Source organism: Tamandua tetradactyla, chromosome X (assembly GCF_023851605.1).
Source record: "Tamandua tetradactyla isolate mTamTet1 chromosome X, mTamTet1.pri, whole genome shotgun sequence".
In the NCBI taxonomy this organism is placed as follows: domain Eukaryota; kingdom Metazoa; phylum Chordata; class Mammalia; order Pilosa; family Myrmecophagidae; genus Tamandua; species Tamandua tetradactyla.
The window spans coordinates 39,794,908-39,818,167 of record NC_135353.1 but is presented as its reverse complement, the minus strand read 5'-3'; the positions used below and the strand labels follow the sequence as shown (position 1 = coordinate 39,818,167).

Here is a 23,260-nt window from a genome sequence, read left to right as displayed (position 1 = left end):
ATTAATCAGATATTTGTCTGTCCTCAAGTAGTTGATAATCAAATTATGATCAGAGATTTTAAAAGAAGAGAACCTTACATGACATTTGGAAGTTTATGCTGTTTAGCAGGGAAAATGTTAAAGAATTTCAGAGAAAGGGACAGTCCATCTTTGATGCTCTTCTACTTAACCTATGCACAATATCCCTGAGTAATGTCATACATAACCATATCTAGACTGAATATCCTGGCTTACTTATATACCCCAGAAGCATTTGAAAAAAGAAATTCCTTTTGTTCACTAGGGCCAGTTCCTGAGATTTCCTTCCATTCCCTTTCCATCCTAAAAACCTTAGGCCCCATTCCAATACTTATGTGGTTTTCTTTCCTTGTCTTTTCACTCAGAATATGCCATTGAAAAGTCTGAATTGGCAGGGCTGGAAGTGATGAAGGAAAAGGGAAGGGATGAGAGAATCCACTCCTCATAGCTTCTTTCAACAGGACTGCCCTAGTTGCCCTAAACCTGAACCCATTTCCCTCCTACCTTCAGCCCAAGACCTAAACAAATTTTGCCAGAAAAAAAAGGCTAACTTTAGATTAAGACTGTTTCCTCTATGAAATGAAGCTAAAACTGAATTCATCTTGAATAGTCAAAAACCTAATATATGCCCATTGGTTTCTCCAGAGACAAAGTTAGAAAAGAGAACAAGAAAGTAAAAGAGGAAATCTTCCCCAACAATTATCGTCTTTCTCACCATCCTACCATGAAAACCTTTCAAAAATTCTGCAAAAAGCTGTGTAGCTGTTTTAGGTTTGGAAAGTGAGGGAAAGGAAGCTGTGAGATTGTTCCAAAGGCTGATCTTCTCCCTATAGAACATTAGCTATTCAAGGCAGAATCTTTGTTTTACTCACCGATTTATTCGAAGTATTTAATATAGTATCTGACACATAGTAAACACTCAATAAATATTTGTTGAAAAATTGAAAAAAGTTATTATGCAGTGATAGAATTCTAGAATACTCAACATAATAAATTTAGTAGAGATTTTGCATTAAATGCGTTTTGATGGATTGGCTTGATAATTTGATCATCACTTACAACACTATTTCCATGGGAAAATGTAAGTGGAGTACAAAACAATCAAACTAACCATGAACTTTTTTTTTTTTAATGCGGAGGGTGCGTGGTACAGGAATCAAACCCGGGTCTCCACTGAACTACCTGTGCATCCACCATGAACTTTTTGAATTCAGGTTTGGTACTGCAGTATTCAAAGTAGAGAGTGACCAGTGTAATTTCAAGTTGTCAGAAAGGAAGGGAAAGGTTTAGGCAATATTATAGCAATAATATTGACAATTGCTGAGATTCATTAAGTTCTTCATTATGTGCTAAGCACTGATATAATAAATTAATACTTGCTATCTTCTTTCATCTTCAAAATAACCCTATAAGGTAAGTATCATTATCATTATTACCTGCATTTTACAAATAAGAAAACTGATGCAAAGAGAGGATAAGTAATTTTTAAAAGACACAACTAGAAAGTGGAGGTGTCAAACACCAGGAAGTCTGACTGCAGAATCAACACGCTATTACTGTGCTATACTACATAAAACTGCTAAGATCTAGTCACTAAATCTGAGGTGGAGGAGAAAGAAAGGAATCAAGAATGACTCCAAGTTTCAAATATGGAGTGAACTATAATACCAAAAGCAAAAATATTTATTTTAAGATTCATTACTACTTGATGGCTAAAAAATGGATTTGAGTCATTTACAGTTTAGACGTCATCTTCTTTGTGAAGTCCCTGTACCCACCTATCACATTTAGGTACTTCCATAATCAGCTGTCTTTACATCTATTATTCAAATTGTCAGATTATACAATAACTCTTGTTGTTGTTTTTTTTTGTATCTTGGTTTATATTCTGTCTTTCACATTAGGCTATTAACTCAGCTTTTTATACCAGATAGTAGCAATATATTTGTTTAATATTTTGGTGTATGTATATGAGGGGAGATATGTTTAGCTTCAGATAAACTGATAGATTTTTACAGTGGAGATATTTAGGAAGAAGTAGTTAATTTAAAACCAGAGTTTGGAATTTTTTAAATAGGCTAAAAATGTAGGCCTGTGAGTTTCCTAGCTCCTAGTTAATGCTATTTAGGTGGAAAAAACTTATGAAGGGGAGAAAAATATTCTATGATCTTTATGTCAATATGTCAGTGAGCAATTTGCATGTACTCAAATATAAGTAAACCAACCCTTAAGAGAAAGTAAAGACTCATTTGGAAGTTCTCCTCCAGAATAACATATGACTAGTTCCCTAAACAAAACTGGTATCAAAAGCTTGGGGGTGGGGAAGACATATAAAAATTGGCATTCCCCACCAGAGCACTTGACATTTCAGGTGAGGTAATTTTTGGTGTCACTCCAAAAGAAAATCAAACTTAGGAAAACAAGTTGTATCTGGACAAGTTCCTCTCTCTCTTTAGAAATTTAAATTCAAAAGTTTGTTTTAATACCTAGGCATAAATTGAACAAAATAAGACCAGTACACTGGAAACTACAAAACATTGCTGAGAAAATAAATCTAAATAAATTTAGTAATAAATAATCACTCAAAATAAATGAAGATATATACCATGCTTATGGATTAGATGGCTTCTAAGAAAACTCAATGATAATCCCATCAGACTCATTCAGCAGAAATTGACAAGCTAATTAAAAAAAATGTATCAAAATGCAAAGAACATAGAATAGCTGAAACAATTTTGAAAGCAAAGAACAAAGGTTTATGACTGATTTCAAAATTTAGTATAAAACTACAGTAATCAAGACTGTGGCATTGATAAAATTGAAAACACACATATAGATCAATGGACCAGAGCAGAGAGTCAAAAATTATATCCACACATAATGGTCAAACGATTTTTGACAAAATCTCAAACTCAATTCAGTGAGGAAATGATAATATTCCCATTTTGGGATTTCCTAATGCATATTTATATGGAGGCTCACAATCAACGATTCTTGTAATTCACTACCACTCATTTTCACGGTAATAAACTCGATACCTTCTAGTAGCTATGCACATTTTTCCCTAGTTTCTCCAAAAGAGAACATACAGAGCATTTAACCGAACATAGGTTTTCTAACCTAACTATCCACTCTACATGTTAGGGGTGCTTTGACTTTAAGGTAAGAAATACAAAATGCTTTCCAAGTTTATTAATTAATAGCACCCCTAGACAAATATCTTCTTACCGTTGCACCTGATTACTAAATCGTTTTGATTCAAGGCAACAGATGGCTTATATTCTCCCAGAGTTAAAATGGAAATAATCTAGAATTCCTGTAATTCAAAGGACTAAATTTTTGTCATGTTATTTTGTAAGCTACAAATATCTTAAGAAAAATGAAGATTATCAAATGGAAATGAATGGTTGTTATCTTCTAATTGTGCAGGTAGTATGTAATAGTCTTTACAGGACCAGCTGATGACATAGTGTTAACATAAAATCAATGGGTACTGTGTGGTGCAATGGTGGCTCAGTGGCAGAATTCTCGCCTGCCATGCTGGAGACCCGGGTTCAATTCAGTTCCCGGTGCCTGCCCATGTAAAAGAAAAAAAAAAAAATCAGTGGGTACTAAACCCAACCAAAGCTTCCATCAGTCTTTTTTCATGAACCATTTTTTTATGACAGCACTCTTCCTCCCTAGTCTAGAAAATAATATAAATTGCACAGTTCCTTGAGTGGTCTTCAATACCTCTGCTTCAAAAACAGGACTCTGATTATCACAACTTTTCCTAGAAAGTCCAGGTTAAGGTTCACTTGGTTCACTTGATTCTAAGACCTTTTCTGGATTAACTCAGACATTACAAATTCAACACTAAAAATATTTAAATGTTTGTCTAAGCCTCATTCTTCTTTATAATCAGTCGTGTGCCAGTATGTCAAATGGTTCCCATTAGACTAGAATCTTTCTAAAGGCAGGGATTAAAATGTCTGCACCTGTCACATCATAACAACGTATTGCTCTAGACATCATGAATACTCAATAAATGCATAATTATTGACACCACTCTAAAATTTACTTGTTATAAGGGATATGCCATGGCCAATGTGGCCTTATAATGTATATCACAGTTTTTTCCACATTGGTGGGGTCCATCATCATTCTATTCACTTTTATCTTTGTCTATGACCACATGTCTATAGTAGGGCAAGTTGCTTGCAAGAGTAGAACCTATTTTTTACACAAAGCCCTGTCCAAAACTTCACATTTTTTCTAAATGGCATGAGTAGATTGTGTCCTTTGCAAATATTCTGGCCTTCACATTGCGTTTCTGAAGACTTTTTCTTTGAATAGTTAATTTTTAGTTTTAAAAACATATTACTTAATAGACATTCTTTATTATTTATAATTCAGCAATATCACATGGTTCTTTTATTACATACTTTTAGAATTTTTATTCATTGTCTTATGACACAGAAGTGGAGAATATAAAGCAAAAAGAAATTAAGGAAAATGATGCCCAATCCCTTATCCCATCTGCCTATTTCTGACTGCACCTCACTTCTACTACCAAGATACATGCATGCACAGACACAATCTGAATAGCACATCTGTCTACCACTTAGTATTTTGGAATAAAAAGCAGAAATGTATGTAGAAAAGAAAAGAAGAGGGTACCTAATATTTTTATAATGTGGAAGGGTTAAATCACAAAATAATTAAATATTCTGATTAGTTTTAATTAATTAGTATGTAAAGGAAACATTCTCATCTTAACTTTCAGTCTCACCCCATCCTTGAGCTATATGAAAGAAAGATATACAACGATAGGAAGCTCAGAAATGGGGTAAAGACTTAAGTTGGGATTAGGTACCATCTGGAATCCACATGACATAATATATGTTTATCAAACATGCTTTTGTCATATAGGGTGAGCAGTCATAATTCATTTGGTTTGCTGAATGTGGTCACCATCTCAAATTGATCTCTTAAAGTTACAATGGTCACACTTACTTAATCTCCACTGAAATATAGATTTAGTAATAAAATCATTTAATTTGTCCTATTTTCTAGTTAAAAAATCTAAGAAACAGTCTCTTATTTCACACAGGCTTCTTGATTTGTTAATCCCATAATACACTGGAGGTGTTGTGTGAGAACAATTCCTCAAACAATTTATACAGTGGTATACATACATTCTAAAGTAGCATCTATAAAGGATGATTATAAAGATGATGGTTTGGGAGAACAAACCATCCCTTCCTTTCACTTGGAATTTAACCCAGCTGTATAATTTTTAAACAATATTTGTTTACTTACTATGAAATCAATATATTTTAATGAAAAAATCAAACAATACAAATACAAGTAAAGTATAAAGTGAAAGAACCATGTAGCCTGGGTGACATTTAGAGATAGTACTAGGTTCAGAAATGTCTGATAAACAACCCTTGGTGGAAAGAAAACAGTGCTTTTTATATTTGAAAGAGATACTTGGATGCAGTTGTGTCAATATGGCTCCATCAAAATAGTCATGTCAGAACAGCCAAATCAAAATACTCTTCTTGCAGAGGGAAAGTAGTGAAATACACAAGGAAGAGTGTAGGGGTAATATGTGGCAAAAAAAGGAATGCTCTTGAGAAGTCTGTATAATTTTGATCAATGTTGGAGAAGCTTCAAAAGAATCTGATAAGCAATTGAAGTGTAATTCACATTTCATTCTTTTTTTAAATCATTTTCTGGAAGAGAGATGAGACATGTATATAGCAAAAAAAAGTTAGATTATAAGAGGTTCCTTAATTATATTTCAAATATGCATAATAATTTGATACCAACTGATTTCCAGGCACTGTTCATTATAGTTTTTATACATTATATTATCATATCAACCCAGAGAAGTACTTAATACCCCCATTTTATGGTTAAACAAGCAATTGGCTAAAGATGCCACAGAATTTGCCAGTTATATGTGCTTAAAGGGTAGTAATGGGCTCTTGGCATGGATTCATTTGATAAAGAAATAAGAACTTAACTTACACCACTTTCTGGAATGCTTACCATTTCTAATAAATAATACAGTTATTGCTCAGGGTAACCTAATTCTTCTGTCATTCTGCAAATAAGAATAGGACATTTGGATTGAAAGTGGTGGAAGAAAAGCCTTAAACCCTCATAAATGATTAGTGGATAAAATAACAGAAATGCAATTAAATCATAAGATTTCTATACCTGTAGAATCACACAATTGCTTTCAATAGAAATTGGGCTTATTCTCAAGCAAAAATACGTCAATATTGAATCACAGTGAAATAATTGATTGTATTATAACCTAAAACCAAAAGAGTATTAAAAACCTCTTTTATGAAAGAGTAATTTGCACAAGAATATCTATATCTTCAACAGTCCTCACACTTAGCAGTATTATTTTTTAATTTTGGCAGTTGGCTTGTTATATATAAAAGGTCATAAAAATAGAAATTATAGCTTTAAAAACCAGATTTTATGAATGTATGGGTGCAAATAACTTTATTTTTCCACTAAATATTTATGTAGACAGTTCCTACACGTGAATCATTACTATACTTCATAAAACAGATTATTCTAGTAAACTCAATTCCATAAATTCTGATATCACCCCTGAATTATTTTATGCCAGAGTCTTGGATAAAAGAATTTACCAAACTGAACACATACTTATACCTTGGTAAGCAATATTACATGGGTTAACTCTAATGTATTTTGATTTAACCATTATTAACAAACACACTCTCTACATTAATTTAAAAGCTATGCAATGTTGTAGTTAGAACAAGACATATATACATTTGAATATTGGCTCTGTACTGATTAGTTGATATGACACTGGAAAAACTATTTGAGTTTGGGTTAGCATATTTGAGTTTTGGTTTCTTCTTCCATAAAAATGGGGATACAAATAACTACCATATAATGTTTTTACAAAATTGCGGTTAAATAAGTTTACATACATGACAGTGTATGGCCCAGAGTAGGTACTTAGTGCATGTAATATCTATCCCTTCTTAAAATATTACATGACTGATTTAGAATTGGGTAATTCCAATTATTCAATTAAAAAGGCTTTATGATACCTCAAGATATGAGAATTCAGTAATATTCTTTTTGGATAGTATTGAAACTATCAGAATTTTATTTAAAAATGACGATGAGTATGTGAAGGTTGGTAACAATAAAAATGAATACTGGGTCATTAAGTTCATCTTCTGGCTTATCCATTGTTTAAAAAGATAGATGAAATAATAATTACACAAATCACTGGGGTGCTGTGATGAGAGAATGAAATTAGGAAAGAGCTTTATTACCAATCAAATGTGTCATAAAAGTACAAAGTCATTTTATTGCCTTTCTATTTCAAGCAGCTGTCATACTCATCATATGTGGGTTTTGACATCCAGGATGTTAGGTATGCATTTCCAATGCATCTCATCACTTAACAAGCCAGGTAAGTATAAGGCAGACTTTCCCAAGACCAAATTCAAAGTTTTAAAAAGGTAAGACAATTTTTGAGAAATCATTTTAAAAAAAACAAGTCACTTGTTTCATGTGTGTGTTTCTTTATCTAACTTAGAGAATCACAGGCATTCTAGACTGAAAATAATTTCTCAGCCTCTTTTGACAGTTAATATTTCTGTCTTTGATCTACAAATTAACCAATGTCCTGGCATGAAAGTGTTACTCGCATTAAAGAACTACTTCAAAATAACCCATAATTTTCATTTCAAAATAAAAATTCACAACTTTAACCACCACAGGTTAAACAAAAATTTTAATAATGGCTTATACAATTAGAAACAAATTTCTGAGTGATTTTATTATGTCAAATAATAAGGCTGGTCAAGATTACATAAAAATAAATGTCAAACACATTATTAAAATATAATGAATGGTTATTGAGTTGCACTGACTCATATCTAGAGAATTCATGGAGAAATTGACCCACAATCTATCTAAAATAAACTTGTTTCTTCAATCCTGCCAAGCAATCAACCCATGACCTCATAGGGTTTGGCTAATAATAGATTGCTAAAGAAGGAAATTTAAACAAATATTTAATATAGTCCCAGATAATTTTATACCTAAATCAAACATGATTTTAAAATGTTATTACTTAGAATTTATTCTTAAAAATGTATTATTTGGAAACACAGTCCCTTTAATCAAGAATCCCTATTAAAAATGCCTCTTTCTACATTTGAGCTAGTACTCCCTTCATCTATCCTGTGTTCAAATTTCAACTAAACAGAGGCATATCTGACAGCTTGAGCTTTACCTTTTCCACAAGCAAGAGGTCCAAATCACTATGTTTTCACCTCCTTGGGAAGCATATAGATGTGCCCTTCACTGTTCTGCCTTTGCTAGTACCTGCCAGAAGGCGTTAACATTGCCCAGCTGTTCTTGTTTCTTCCACATGTCTTAAACATCCCCTTCACGGCGACCTTGATGTGTCTGTCTAATGTACAGCTGTACTCTCCTGAGTAGGCAGGTTCCTCCTGCAGCACAGTTAGTAACTTAGTGGTATAAAATCACTACATCATAAAATTGCTTGATTCACTTTGTAGGAAGGCAGTTAAAATTGACATCTATAGTCTTTACTTTCCAACCAACATGCAACTTTAAAGCACACCAAAAGATGTCATTCAAATACTATGGCTAAAGAGAAATAAGAGCGCATGTTGGTCTCCTCAAAGATTGCTTTTTTCCTTCATCTTAATCCAAACTATATATGTGTGTGTGTGTGTGTGTATGTTAAAATGTTTCAAACCTGTTGTTTCTAAATTTTTACATCAATGGCCACTAAATTTTAAGAAATAATTATTCATAGCAAACTAATTTATGTGTAATGTGAGTCTAGGAGATTATCATACTGATCTTACCATTTATTTGAAAATACTTCATTCCAGGAAGATGCCATTTGTGTCACATTTAATTGTCTTTGAAACTCCTGCCATTTGAATCTGTCTTCTGGAACATGAATTTCATCATTATTTTTTAGCCTTGTTACATCAATCACCACAACTGCTTCAGAAGATTTCTGGGCTGTGCAGTGATAATTTGTTCCAGTGGTATTAATGAGGCAAGCAGTGGTCTTGAGGGAGGTGACAGCCCATTGCTTTATAGATAGCACCAGATTAAGGTGCTGGAATATATACATGGCTTTAAGCATAAACTCTAGAGCATTTGGAGTGTTTTATAACTTCCCTTATCAAACTTAACATGGAAGAGATATCCCTGACACCTTATTTGCAATAAGCTAGGGATATCTAATCATCAAGGGGTTAGTATTAATAGTGGTACTTAACTTACTTTGATTTATAGACACATAAGAGAAACTTTGTACTGTTCCTGAATTGAAGGATCCCTGCTCCCTTATAAGCTCTGCATAGGCCTATTTCCATTACCATGGTTGTAATGGCGTATGTTCTTAGCCACAGAGGATTCTAATTCCCTGAAGTGCAGCCAATGGAAATTAGTATTTCTGGGAATTGAATCCCATAAACTAAGAATGTTGACTTGTTTGGTATTATAATACCATGCCTATGAATACCATCTCTAAGAAGCAGTACGTCTGGAAACAACAGACGGTAAATGAAGAAATGGGTTGGGTGCAGTATCTTGATGCCCACACATCTTTAATTTAGTTCCAGAAGTCTAATTTCAGTGTTTTCTCAGATTATAGGATATTTCATGTTTGATATGACAGGCCTGATCCATATGATTTTTACTATCAATATTATTAGGTGAAAGCTTAATGTTGTGCTGTCATTGTCTAGGTACTTTTTTTTTTAATAGGTGCAAGGTCTGGGAATCAAACCGAGGTCTCCCGCATAAAAGGCACAAATGCTACCACTGAACCACTCATGCACCCTATTGTCTATTTACTTCTATTCTATCACATATATATGCACAAGCAACAATCTTGACTTGTCTTTTAGTGATAGAACAGATCAGTCAAGCGCCCTTCCTTATTGCTTTACCAACAACAACACAGCACAAATTTATTTTAAGATGAAACCATCCCAGAGTGCTATTTTAACATACGAAGGAAACATTTCAGATCTTTCACATTCTACCTAAAACAGTTTATCCACTTTCTACCTTCAAAAACTACCAGCACTATTATAGTAAAAATTTTTAATTTTTAATTTTATTTTAAAAATTTGACTTAATATGGCAGAAGAACAGCTTTACTAGAGAAATGCTTCCTTCTTGTGCTTCAGGAAGGCTGAATTAAACTGATGTTGGGATATGCTAGCATTGTATGAAACATATCTGAATGGTAGGAAAAGTTTATGTTCAGAAGTTTAGAATTTCATATTCTATATTTTCCTAGTGCAACCCAGTTAGAATTGAGGTAGTATTGTACTACTGATCAGAAGGAAATGAACTCAACAATAATATAAGCATAAGTAAAAATAAATGTTTACTGAATATTGAAAACCAACAAATGCATCATTTAATTGGTACAATGGGGAGAAGTTCCAGTCTAGGTGGCTATAAGTTTCCCCCAGACAAAACAAACAACTGGTGGCCTTTTGTAATTTATGTCCAGTACCATAGCCCCTTAAATAAAAGAAAGGGAGACTCTCCCCTTCCTTATGTCCTGGATCACTTAGGAATTCCTTAGTTCAATAGGAAACTGTATCCTAGTCCTTAACCTTCCAAATTGTGCTAAATATAGACAAGTGGATTCCAATTCTAAAATGAATTTATGTTGCCTTCCTGGACATGTGACCTCCCTTATGAACAGGTGGTCATGTTGGCACTGCCTAAGGACTTCATATACCTTGATATCATAACAATATCCAGACACATTCGAAGTATTATTTTATGCCAATGAGAAAAAAGACCCTGATGTTGAATAAGCTCATATTAACAAGTATACATATGGTTGAACATTTTAAAAAGCATCCAACTCCTCCTCATAAATCTTTAGATCCTTGTTTGTTCCCCTTCCCTCTCTCCCTCTCTATCTCCTTCCCTCCTTTCTTCTTTTCTTCTTTCCTCCATTTTGCAAAAAAAGAAATAAAAAATAAAATGAGAAAATGATCTATTACTTAGTTAAACTTAGTGTTTTTTCCAAACAACTTTGCAAGATGGTTTACACGTTTCAAACATTCATTGTAGTAATGAAATAATACTTTTAGCCATAGTTCAGAAAGAACAGCAGAGTGGTTAAAAGTAAACTCTAACAAGGTGGGCAAGACTGTAGCATAAGGAGGTTTGGAATTTAGTTTGTACTCTGGAGCAGCTAGTAAATAGCCAGGAACTGTCTGGTATAACTGTTTGGAGGACATCCATAATCAGACCACACACCTTACACCAGTATGGAATGGGTGGAAGGGCTGAGGTCACAGCACAGAACTGTAAGTAAATCCCACAAACAGATAAAGCTGGCACCCCTCCCTCATGGCATAGCAGGCTGTGTTGGAGACATTTCCCTGTGGCAAAAAAGAAGCAATGTCTACTAGGAGCAAGTTAGGGTAGCTCAACCAAACTCTAACTGGAGTTTTAATGAACAAATTTGAAACACTGAATACAAGCTCCAAGCACAGATAAACCTAGAGCAAGCAGGAAAATGAAACCTGTGGTCTCTGCCAGAAGGGAGGAGTTGGGGCTGATGAAAAAAAGCAGAGGCTTTTGGAGCTGGCCAAGCTTAGAATATTGAGAAAGGGCTATGCCCCAAGAAAAGGGGTACATAGAACCAGGTACCAACTTTGGCTCTTGAACCTTGGGGGCTGAAGACTGGCTCTGAAAAGATATTTTATTTTAATTATTTTTATTTTTCCTCTTTTTTTTTTCCTTTTTAAAAAGTATTCTAAGTAGTCCATTTCATAAAGCCTCAGGCATTTTCAATTGTCAGAACTGACCCAGGCAGGAGTAGATTTAAGATAGTTCTGAGAGACAAAGTAAAAAGTCAAGAGAAGGAGATAATTCCCTAAAGGGATTATCTTCCCCCCAAAAAGGGTCTGAACACAAATCACAACCCTCCTTCAGAGAATTCAGACCCCTGGCCCTGGGAATCATAAGCAGCTCAGGTTTGACTTTTACCTCAGCCTCTTTCTCAACCAAACTTTTGTTAGATTGAGAATTAAATGACCCATGCCACTTTATGCCAGTGGGGATCTGTAGGCTGACAAGTGCTACCTCCTGGGCAAGTGAGGAAAAACACAGAGTCTAGAGACTCCACAAGAAAGTCAGACAACCTGCTGGGTCTCATCCTCAGGGAAACTTGATACTGATTACACCATGGTCCTAAGACATGAGTCTGCATTGTCTTGGAAAATCTGATTGGGGTTGATCATATTTTGCAACACACTCCTCAAAAAAGGATCTATCTAGTCAGGGAAAGAAGCAGAAAAACAAGAGCTGAAAAATTCTGATCAGTTGAAAAGAATCAATCAATGTAAGAGGTCTAGAATAGGGTGAACTATATGCTAATAAAAAAACAGGAAACAAAGTCAACCAACAAGAAAACCCAAGAGTGAAAAGAACCTCCAAAATAAACTAATTAAGGAAATCAGATGCCTAGACATCAGCAAAAAAATTATGAGTCATACTAGGAAAAACAATGATATTGCCTAGTCAAAGGAACAAACTAGCACTTTAAAAGATATGCAGGAGTTGAAACAGCTAATTAAAGATGGTCAAACAAGCATGCTAAATCAATTCAAAAATCAACCAATGAGTTGAGGGAAGATATGGCAAAAAAGATGAGACATGTAAAGAATATATTAGGGAACTATAAAGAAGAAGTTAAAAATATGAAAAAACAAATGGCAGAACTTATGGGAATGGAAGCCATAATAGAAGAAATGAGAAACACAATGGAGATTTACAACAGCAGACTTGAAGAGGCAGAAGAAAGGATTAGTGAACTAGAGGACAGAACATCTGAAGTCCTACGTGCAAAAGAACAGATAGCAGAAAAAATGAAACAATATGAGCAGGGTCTCATGGTATCGAATAATAGCTTGAAATGCACAAAAATAGGTGATATGGTGTCCCTGAAGGAGAAGAGAATGGAAAAGGGGTAGATAGAATACTGGAGGAAATAATCAGTGAAACATTCCCAACCCTTATGAAAAACATAAAATTACAGATCCAAGAAGCACAGTGTAACACAAACAGAAAAGATACACAGACCTACTCCAATACACTTACCAATCAAATTGGCAAATGCCAAAGACAAAGAGAGAATTCTAAAAGCAGCAAAAGAAAAGTGATCCATCATATACAAGGGAAGCTCAATAAGACTACGTGTGGATTTCTTGGGAGAAACCATGGAGATGAGGAGGCAGTGGTATGATATATTTAAGTTAAAAAACTGGCATCCAAGAATTCTATACTCAAATAAACTGTACTTCAAAAATGAGGGAGAGTTCAAAATATTTTCAGACAAACAGACACTGAGGGAGCTTGTGAACAAGAGACTGGCTCTTCAGGAAATACTAAAGGGATTACTACAGGGAGATGGGAAAATACAGGACAGAGTGGTCCAGAGAACAATGTAGAAATGAAGACTATCAGCAAGGATAAAAGGAGAGGAAAAAAAATAAGATATTATATATCAGAATAAAGTCATGATGCATGGAACAATGTGGATGATCCTTAAGGACATTATATTGAGTGAAATTGGCAAGAAACAAAAGGAGAAATACTGTATGGTGTCACTAATATGAACAAACATTAATGAGTGAACTTTGAAACTTAAAGTTGAGAAGACAGATTTTAGGAGATAGAAAGAGGGTAGAGATTGGGCATTTGATGCTGAAGAAGTACAGAATGTTCAACAGGATTGATTGTAAAGATACAGAAATATATAGCAGAGAACTATCTGATGGTGGCCCAACATTGTAAGTACACTGAACAAAGCTAAGTGTGAATATGGTTGAAAGACGAAAACAAGGGGCATGTTTGACACCTGAAGTAAAGATAGAAGACAAAGACTGGGACTGTATAACTTAGTGAAAGTTAGATTGGGCAATGATGGTGATTAAATGTACAAATAGATGAATGTTTTTACATAAGGGAGAACAAATGAAGGTCAACAGTGCAGGGGTTGAAAATTGGATGGTATACAGAAAAATACAATCAGCTATTGTAGTTAACTAAAATACAATAGCTGATTGTATGTTATAGTTAAAAGTACCCTTGTAATATTCTTCCATTAAATGTTATGAAAGCAGTATACCAAAGCTAAATGTCCATAGGAGGGGGATGTAAGGAAGGGGTATGTTTAAAATAGAAATTTTTTTCTATTTTACATTCTTCACTTTTTTCCCTCTTCTTCTTTCTTTGTGGAAGAAATGAAAATGCCTTTATATGGACTGTGGTGGTGAATTTGTAACAATGTGATTATACCAGAAACCACTGATTATTTACTTAGAAAGGTTTGTATGGTATGTGAATAAAGCTGTTTAGAAAAAACAGAAAGATAAAAATTCTGGAGAAAATATCAGGAGAGAAATGTACCTATTCACTGTTGGTAGGGAAATAAGGTGGTGCACATCTCTGGAGGGTAGTGTGGTGGTTCCAAAAGAGGCTAAGTATAAGGTTGCTATATGATCCTGCAACCCCATTATTAGGTATGTACTTGGAAGAACTGAAAGCATGGACAGGAAGGGACAATTGCAGACTGGTGTTTATGGTGGCAGTATTCCTGATTTGTAAAGGATGGAGGTGGCCTAAGGGTACATCAATTGATGACTGCAAGAGCAAACCATGGTGCATAGACATAATAGAATACTGAGTGGCTGCAAGAAGGAATGAAGTTGTGAAGCATGCAGCTGGGTGAATGGACCTTTAGGACAGTATGTTGAGTGAAATGAGCCAGAAACAAAAAGATAAACATTTTAATTCCTCATTAATATGGACTAACTATAATGTGCAAACTCTGAGAATTGAATCCAAAAGCATATGTTAACAGGGGAAAGCTTACTGTAAATATTCCTAGATTGTAAGCTCTTACAGAAGTCACATTTATTTCTGAGTTATAACAGTTATTTCTAAATTCCAAAATTCTGAGCTCTTTGATATAACCTGGCCATTTCCTGGAACTTCAGCTATTTGTGTGGTACCTGAGACTCAGAGCCAGAGTTTTGCAACTATGAAAATCTGCACCACATACAGCAACTATTTAAAAAGTTGAAAAAGAGATCAGACTTCAGTTATATATATGAGTGAAACTAATCTTGTTAGGACTAAGGTGAATCAGACTACAGGGTAAAGGATGGTATTAATGTATTTAAAAAGTTTAATTTCTGTGTGAGACCAAAGGAAGAGATGTTTATTTGTTTGAAAATTTATATTTTCTGTAGCATACTATCTAATTTAACTTTTATGGTCAGTTCAACTTGTATGGTCAGTTCAAACACCATAATTACATGGAACTTTGAATAAGGAGTGAACTCTTGTTGGTTCGTACAAGTTGGTGTGATGCCCCAATACATCCCAGACTAATCTAGGCAGAAGATAAAAAGTATTTGCAAACTCCCCTTGATGGACTGGGGATAAATATGGAAATATTAAAGCTCGCCACCTAGGGAAGACCTGATTTTCTGGCAAGCATTGGGGATTAACAATTTAATAGGCTAAGCCCTCGATCTTGGAGCTTGCCCTTATGAAACTTATTTCTGCAAAGGAGAAGCTAAGCCTAATTATAATTATGCCTAAGAGTCATCCCCAGAGAACCTACTTTGCTGCTCAGATATGGCCTCTCTCTCTAAGCCAATTCTGCAAGTAAACTCACTGCTCACTCCCCTAAGCGGGACATGACTGTCGGGGATGTAAATCTCCCTGGCAACAGGGGACCTGACTTCTGGGGAAGAGCCTGGCCCTGGCATCATAGAATTGAGATATGATTCTTGAAAATAGGTGGAAAGAGAAATGAAACAAAATAAAGTTTCAGTGGCTGAAAGATTTCAAAGAGTCCAGAAGTCATTCTGGAGATAATTTTTATGCTATTATATAGATATCTTTGTCGGTTTTTGGTGTACTGTAGTAGCTAGGTGGAAATGCCTGAAACTGTTCAATTGTAATCCAGTAGCTTTCATCCTTGAAGATGACTGAATAACTATAGAGCTTTTATAATGTGATCATGTGATTGTGAAAACTTTGTCACTGGCAGGCCCTTAATTCAGTGTATGGACAGTGAGAAAGAAAATAAAGACAAAAAACAAAGAAATGATATGGGGATTTGAGTTATGGGATATTTTCTTTAATTTTTATTGTTTTGAGGGTAATGAAATTCTTCAAAATTGATTGTGATGAATGAATATGATGATACTGTGAACCACTGATTGCATACTTTGGATGATTAAATGGTTTGTGATAATTGCTCAATAAAATTGCATTAAAAAAAGAAAAAAGTAAACCTCTCAAGTTAGACTGAGTTCAAATCCTAATTACTAGTTTTATAGCTCTAAGCAAATGACTCACCCTTTCATCATTGGCAAAATAGGGTAAATAATGGCATCTACCTCATTGAGTTACTGGAAGACTAAATGAGTGTGCTAGAGACTGCTAATGTTCACCACTACCTGTGTTTCTCTGTTCTTCTCTTACTCAACACACATGTTGAATTCATTCCTTAGCTTCTCTTGCAGTTAGTATGACCACATGATTAAGTTCCTGCTAATGAAATATGAACTGAATTGTTGTATGCCACTTCAAGGCATTACCCATAAAAACCTCATATGTGCTATCTTCACCTTCTTTACTAATCCACTGGCTAAATTGGAGAGGACTCCTATTAGAGCAGGGCAGAGCCACCAGATAGAAAGAGTCTGGGTCTTTAAAGAATTACATGATTTTAAATAATTACATGGAGAAGAACCCCTCCCACTGGCCCTCATGGGACTGTGATGTCAGTGCTAAATAAAATATTTATTGTAGTAAGCTTCCCAGATATTTGTGTGGGCTCTTATAGCACCTGACCATCCTTAATACAATGAGATAATTCATGTGAAGAACTCTTTATTAAAGTATATGATACACAAAAATGTGCTCAATAAAAGTTAGTTACTATTAAGATTATTGTGGTGATATAGCTGGGGTTCACATTCAAAGACCTACAAGAGTGTAGAGGAAACAAAGTACTTTATACTACTGAAAGTTTTTGATACTACTGAAGAGAGATTTAAGTAGGGCCAATCTATATAGAGTATCCAGCAGGAAGCTAGATATTTTTCAAAGTCTGTTGTTAATATGCATACTACCCTTTTGTTATAAGAAAAATTTTTTCATGATCAAGATTGGGTAAAATCAAAATTTCTCTTCACCCTTGCTGCTTGTCTACCCTGGTTCAGCAATTTTAAAGAAGACACCCATACACAGACAAGATATATTAGGATTAGATAAATCAATAACCTTCCACATACTGATACGGATTTTGAAACTATTTGACATTATCAGTTACACCCCAGGATTCACCCTTGGTTCTCTTATCCATTTTTCCCAATAACCTTATTGCTTTCTGTTTTGAGTGAAGATCTGATTACTTAGGCCTCGATTTTGGCTCTCCTCAGTTTACATCATCCTTCTCCTCCTTGCCTTAGAAGTTTTCACAGACACACACAATGTCTTTTAGATAACAGCAAATTGACCTATCACCCCCAAACACCCTTATGCATGCTGGTCCAGAACATCCCTTCCCCCTATATCAATTATCCAATGTTAATATTGTTCAGGGTTTAAGAGCAGATCTCAGATTTCCAAGCCATGCATAAAATGCTTTAAGTTCACTGCTATGTTTCTACCTTTTCTTTGGCCATCTCAAATTTAGATCCCAGGGCCACATTATTGAAACCAAAAACATCAGGTGAAAGACAAGCCCAATGGCTTTTTTTTTTTTTTTTTAGCTTTCTTTATACCTCTTTGAAGAAGCTGACACTGATGACGACTTTCTTAGCAAAGTATGCTGGGTCTGCAAACACCTACTCTGTCTTTACCCTTCTTCTATCACTAGCATACTCCTAATCCAATATGGCTTCAATATAATGAATCATTGGTGAATATTGCACATTTGTAAACAAAACCCTTAACTTTAAAGATAAAATCATGTAGCAAATTAAAATATTGACTAGAATCATATAACTCCCTATAGTTGAATATAACTTTATATTTCACAGAAAATTTTTATGTATCTCATATCTTAATAATCCTATAAATAGACAGGGCAGAAATTATTATCCCAAATTTATATGTAAGGAAATCAAGGCTCAGATGTATCCAGTGTTTTCTCCAAAGTCATCTGGTTTGTAAGTGGCAAAGCCAATAGAACTCAACCCAAATTGAATGTCAGATGGCATTTCTCTAATGGGTGCTATACAGAAACACAAAGCAAGGCCAGGTATTAGGGAGTGCTGATAAAATGATATTTTAGTAGAGACCTGAAGGAAGTAAACTTTCAAATAACAAAACACACTGAATGAATTATTTTATTAGTTCACTCCATTTTGGTAAACCTACTACTTGAATTTTTTTTCAAAATGGTATTATGTAAAGGAACAGTTATTTTGTTGTAGTAATATTAAATCCTAGACTGCTTTACTTACCACAAGGGATTTCTTTCCTTATAGGTTCTGTTTTAATATTTCATGGGCTCACTTTTTTATGTATTCTTTTTTTAAAAATGTCAGCTTTACCGGTGCACTAGTCTAAACATGCAGTCATAAAGATCCCTCATATTTACATTAAGGAGCTCCTGCCACCTAGTAAATAAAAAGAGCACTGCCTTGGTTTAAGTATCAGCCACCTCACCAGGTCAAAAGCCCAAATCTCAATCCGTGGTTATTTGCTACCCAGGGACCTAAAAGTAAGAAGGTAAAAGGGGTTAGATCATCATCAGCTCTGGTCCTAAAGTTTTACATTGTGGACTTCAATACTCAGGAAAGCAGTTCAAGCCTGGAACCAAGGATTTTTCAGGTGGTAGGCATCTTGCTGGAGAATGATGGAGTGAATAAGAATTAATTAGGATAAATGGTGACCAATTACTAATGGACCAAGTAACAAAGAAGATGAATTCATCAAGCTAGCTTTGCCTGGCCTGTAAGAAGTTAACTTTCCTGTACCTGTAGACATGTTTGAATCATTCCTCTTCCAAGGATTGCACATAGCTGGCTACTTTGCTGGGTGTTACCATACTGAATAGTCCTAAGAAGCAACATCAAAGTTCATGCAAATAATTTGGAACTGAGTTACAGCAGCCCAACATGATACTTTTACACAGCATTTGCATGATTTGAGCAAATTTTGGCACATAGAAAATCTGTAAAGCATGGCTTAGTTGATAATTGGGGTGATTTGGGAGTTTAATTTACTTTATGTATGTATGTATCTAGCTATCTATTCATTTAATATCTTAATGATCATTCTTTGTATCCCATGGGTCATGGATTGGGTTTGATTCAGTCATAAAGACAGATAAAATACTGTGTTCACCATATTTTTCATTGTATGTGCACAACCTTAGTAATAGTTCTTAATTTGAAGCTAAAAAACTAAAAGTTTTATTCTATAAACTCCCTCAGAGTCAGGAGATGGAACTATTAAATGAGCTCTACATATCTGCCTTTCTTAAACAGAACTTAATGCAGGCCTATTGATCAATCTCATCAATTGACTGCATGGTTTTTTTCTCCTATAATGTACAGTCCTTAAGAGTTCAGTAAGGAAGGGTTGTTCTAGCACAGGAGGACACAGAGGTTATGGCCCATGAGCCAACTGCAAACAGGTGGCATCTAGTGACTTAGCCTCTTAATATAGAGCTCCCTTTATCCTCCTTTAAAATTTTGCTTCCCTCCTTTTTCTCACTTCCTTAGCTTTTCATGTTCTACTCATACACATTCATTTTGTCTAGCTCTTCTTACCATCACGCTTACTTATGACTGTACCTAAACTTGGAAGACACAATGACGTTGTGGAAACAGCATGAGGCTTGGTGTCTGACAAATCTTACTGATGATGGTGATACTAATTACAAAATAGATACCCTTTTTGAGCACTTAGTAAGAGTTAGGAAATGAACTGCTATACACATTATCTCATTAAATACCCGCAGAAATCCTATCATTGTGGGTAACATTATCCCTATTTTATACATGAAGAAACCAAGGTATGGAAAATTTAAGTAGCTACCCTAAGGTTACATTGCTAGAAATCAGAGGAAGCCAGAATGTAATCTTGGTTCCCTCCAGAATCGTAATTCTTAACAATAATGCTTAAACAAATTACTTAACCTCTCTGAGCTTTGGATAACTCAATTGTAAAACAAATGTGATAATATATACATACTTATTGCTATGAAGAACAAATCTATGAATTCTAGCTTCTTTTCCCTCCTATTTCTTCTTTTCCTAGGTTTAGGAACCCTAGGACTATTCAATTCTCCAGGTATCACTGAGAACTTATTTCTGTGAAACTCAAGTGAAGCCCTAAGATACTTCTTTTTTTTTGACATTTTATTTTCTGAACTTTATAATTTTTACAAAACAAAACAAAAGCAGGTATCAAAAACAGCAAAAAGTTATAGAATTTCTGCACCAGTTTTTCCATAAGTCAATGTTTATGAAACTGGTGTCCAATGTAAATACTAAACAAGGGTTGATTTCCTTCCTGGTCACATGCATTTGGGTGGACTTGTTTTGGAGCTACTGAAGAATAGCTTTTTATAAGCACCGGTCATTATCTCAAGAACTGATTTGGTTCATCCAACAAAGTAAATATTTTTGCTGTGTGGCATTTTCTTTTTTTAAAAAAACACTGAGATAAAATATGGAATGTATATTTGTTTGGATCTGAATCAAAGCTTTTGAGATCCCAATTATCCTGAAGAACACTGAAGATATTTATAGGGCATATTAAATACTAATTGTATACCTCATAATGTCTAAGGCAGCTTATATATTTCTAAAGAAAATATCATTCCATTCAGAAGCTGCTCAGAGATTGAACTACATCACAGTTTCTATATCCTTTCTGATTAATAACAGTTTCCCCAAATAGGGCCATATTATTGGGACAAAAGTTTTATGCTCGTGCCAACAGTCTCTGATATTTTATAGATACATTTGTATAGAGCAAGACTCCTTGCTCTGGACCCTGGGTAACCACAAAGAAATTGAGAAGCCATGATTATTGGATACTGAGAAGAAGAACGCATACCTAAAAACACTCATAGCACAGATAATCTGGAGGCGAGCAGAAACAAAGCTGCAACTTGGTAGTGGTGTTCGCCCACCACATGTTCCAGAAGCACAATTGCTTAAATAGGGCAAGTATGGTCCAGTTTTGCAATGTTAATAGCTGCCAGTCTTTCAAATTTTTTTTTATAAAGATCACTATTTGAATAGCAACGAGTTAGGAAACTGGCTGAAAATTTTGACCACATCTCTCAGTATTAATCCAGAATAAAACAAAACAAAAGCCAGCCAATAGGGTTAAAAATTGCACAATTAAACTTGAATGTAAATTATACTATATACAGACTGGTATTAACATCAGTGAAATAGCTTTTGAGAGCATGAAACACTCCTGTTGAAACAAAATTCCCTCTCTATTATCCAATTTTCATTAAAAGAAAAACTGATATATAATTTTCTTCTTTACAGATATGAAAAAGGAAGCAAGAAGGCAAAGCTGAGAGAAACAGGTGCTACCCAAAGGGTAGCAGTAGCATTCGGTTGTTTTGGTCTTTGTACCAGCAACTCCCACTCCGATCGTAGATATCCAGTTCCTGCTGGACTACACGGTTTTCCTAGCAGTCAAGACTCGAACGATGGACCGTACTCCTCCAGCTGCAAGGGCCTTTTCATGCCATTGCAGTAACACAGCACTGCTATTGTCGGGGGGGCTTTCAAAGCCTTTATAAATATACTTCATTAGGAGATCCACACCATTCTTGTCCAGAGATTGAACTGCCTTCTCAATATCATTAGCTTTAAAAGAGATAAGCACCTTCAAGACAATGCCGCCTGCTCGATCCTTCACCGCCTGACTCTTGGTGTTGATGGGGGGATTTTTCAGAGCTGCTTGTAGAGCAGCTGTCATATTTCCTTGCCGCAGGCAGGAGGCCACCTCGCCTTCGTCCGGCCCGGCCTGGCCGTCGCCTCCATCTTCCTCGTCCACGAACTTGTTCTCGTCGTACTCATCCACGTCCACCTTCCGGAACCGGGCTGACGACACCGTATTCTTCGACATCCCTGATGCGGACCGACGGCAAAGGCCTCCTCTTGGTGGGGACCGCTCCTCAACCCCTAAGATACTTCTTGAACTAATGGTCCCAGAGTTCTTTAGAACAGTCTTCCACTCCACACCACCCCTGCCTTCAGGTTCTAAGTGATATTCTCTGGCTCATTATTCGAACATGAAGATAATCTTAATTCTTCCACCATGCACAGAGATATGATGCCATGAAAATAGTCAGCAGTTTGTTAATCATTCTTTGATGTCTTTGCCTCCACCCTTCTTACTTACCCCAGGACCTGTGCTTGCTTTTATTTCAAAAATGGCAGTAGTATCTGTTTCTCAGATCACTGTCGATATTATATAGAAATAGTATCATTATCCTGGCTGAGACCAGGGTTGTGACCAATGTCCATCATACTAAATGATGTCTAGGGGTTCAGATTGAAATCCTACAACTAAAGGGATGACCACATTTCCCTATGAAAATTAAAAATAAATAAAAATTGAAAATCACATTTTTCTAAAACAAGGACTGACTAGTAATTAACCACTGAAAAGATTCACTGCTAGAATTTGTCACAATCCAAGATCCCTTTCTAGAATGTCTATTGTCCTTAGGGATAAAGAAATTGAAAAAAAAAATTCTCTTCAAATGCCAATGTTTCCTCCATTGTCAATATTAAAAGCTGTTTTGGTGAGAGTCAGCTTGTATTCTGTATTTCATTGCCAAGAAAGAGAGAATCCTAAGAAAATTCTAGATAATATACTATAAGCTTGAGACACTGGACATCACTTGACCTTCAAATTAAGGTTTTGTTCATATTAATATTGTCTCAAAGGTAAAATTATAAACGCTAACCCCTGGATCATATCCACAGCATCAATAACAGCCTGTTTCATCTAAGGTAGCCCAACCAGTTATCCCTGATCCAAATACATAATAAAGGCTGTTTAAAATCAGCATCAAGGGAGGAATATACATTCCCATCATGACTGCATTATCATGTGGAAATATCCACTTGTTTTGAATCTAGGC

General features: G+C 35.2%; 1 protein-coding gene and 1 pseudogene across 1 annotated transcript in view; both read right to left on the bottom strand.

Annotated features, from left to right (window-relative positions):
- TENM1 (teneurin transmembrane protein 1) overlaps nt 1–23,260 on the bottom strand; it is a 1,173,786-nt gene that overhangs the window by 998,374 nt on the left and 152,152 nt on the right. The window lies entirely within an intron of this gene.
- LOC143671370 (actin-related protein 2/3 complex subunit 5 pseudogene) lies at nt 20,546–22,284 on the bottom strand (annotated as a pseudogene).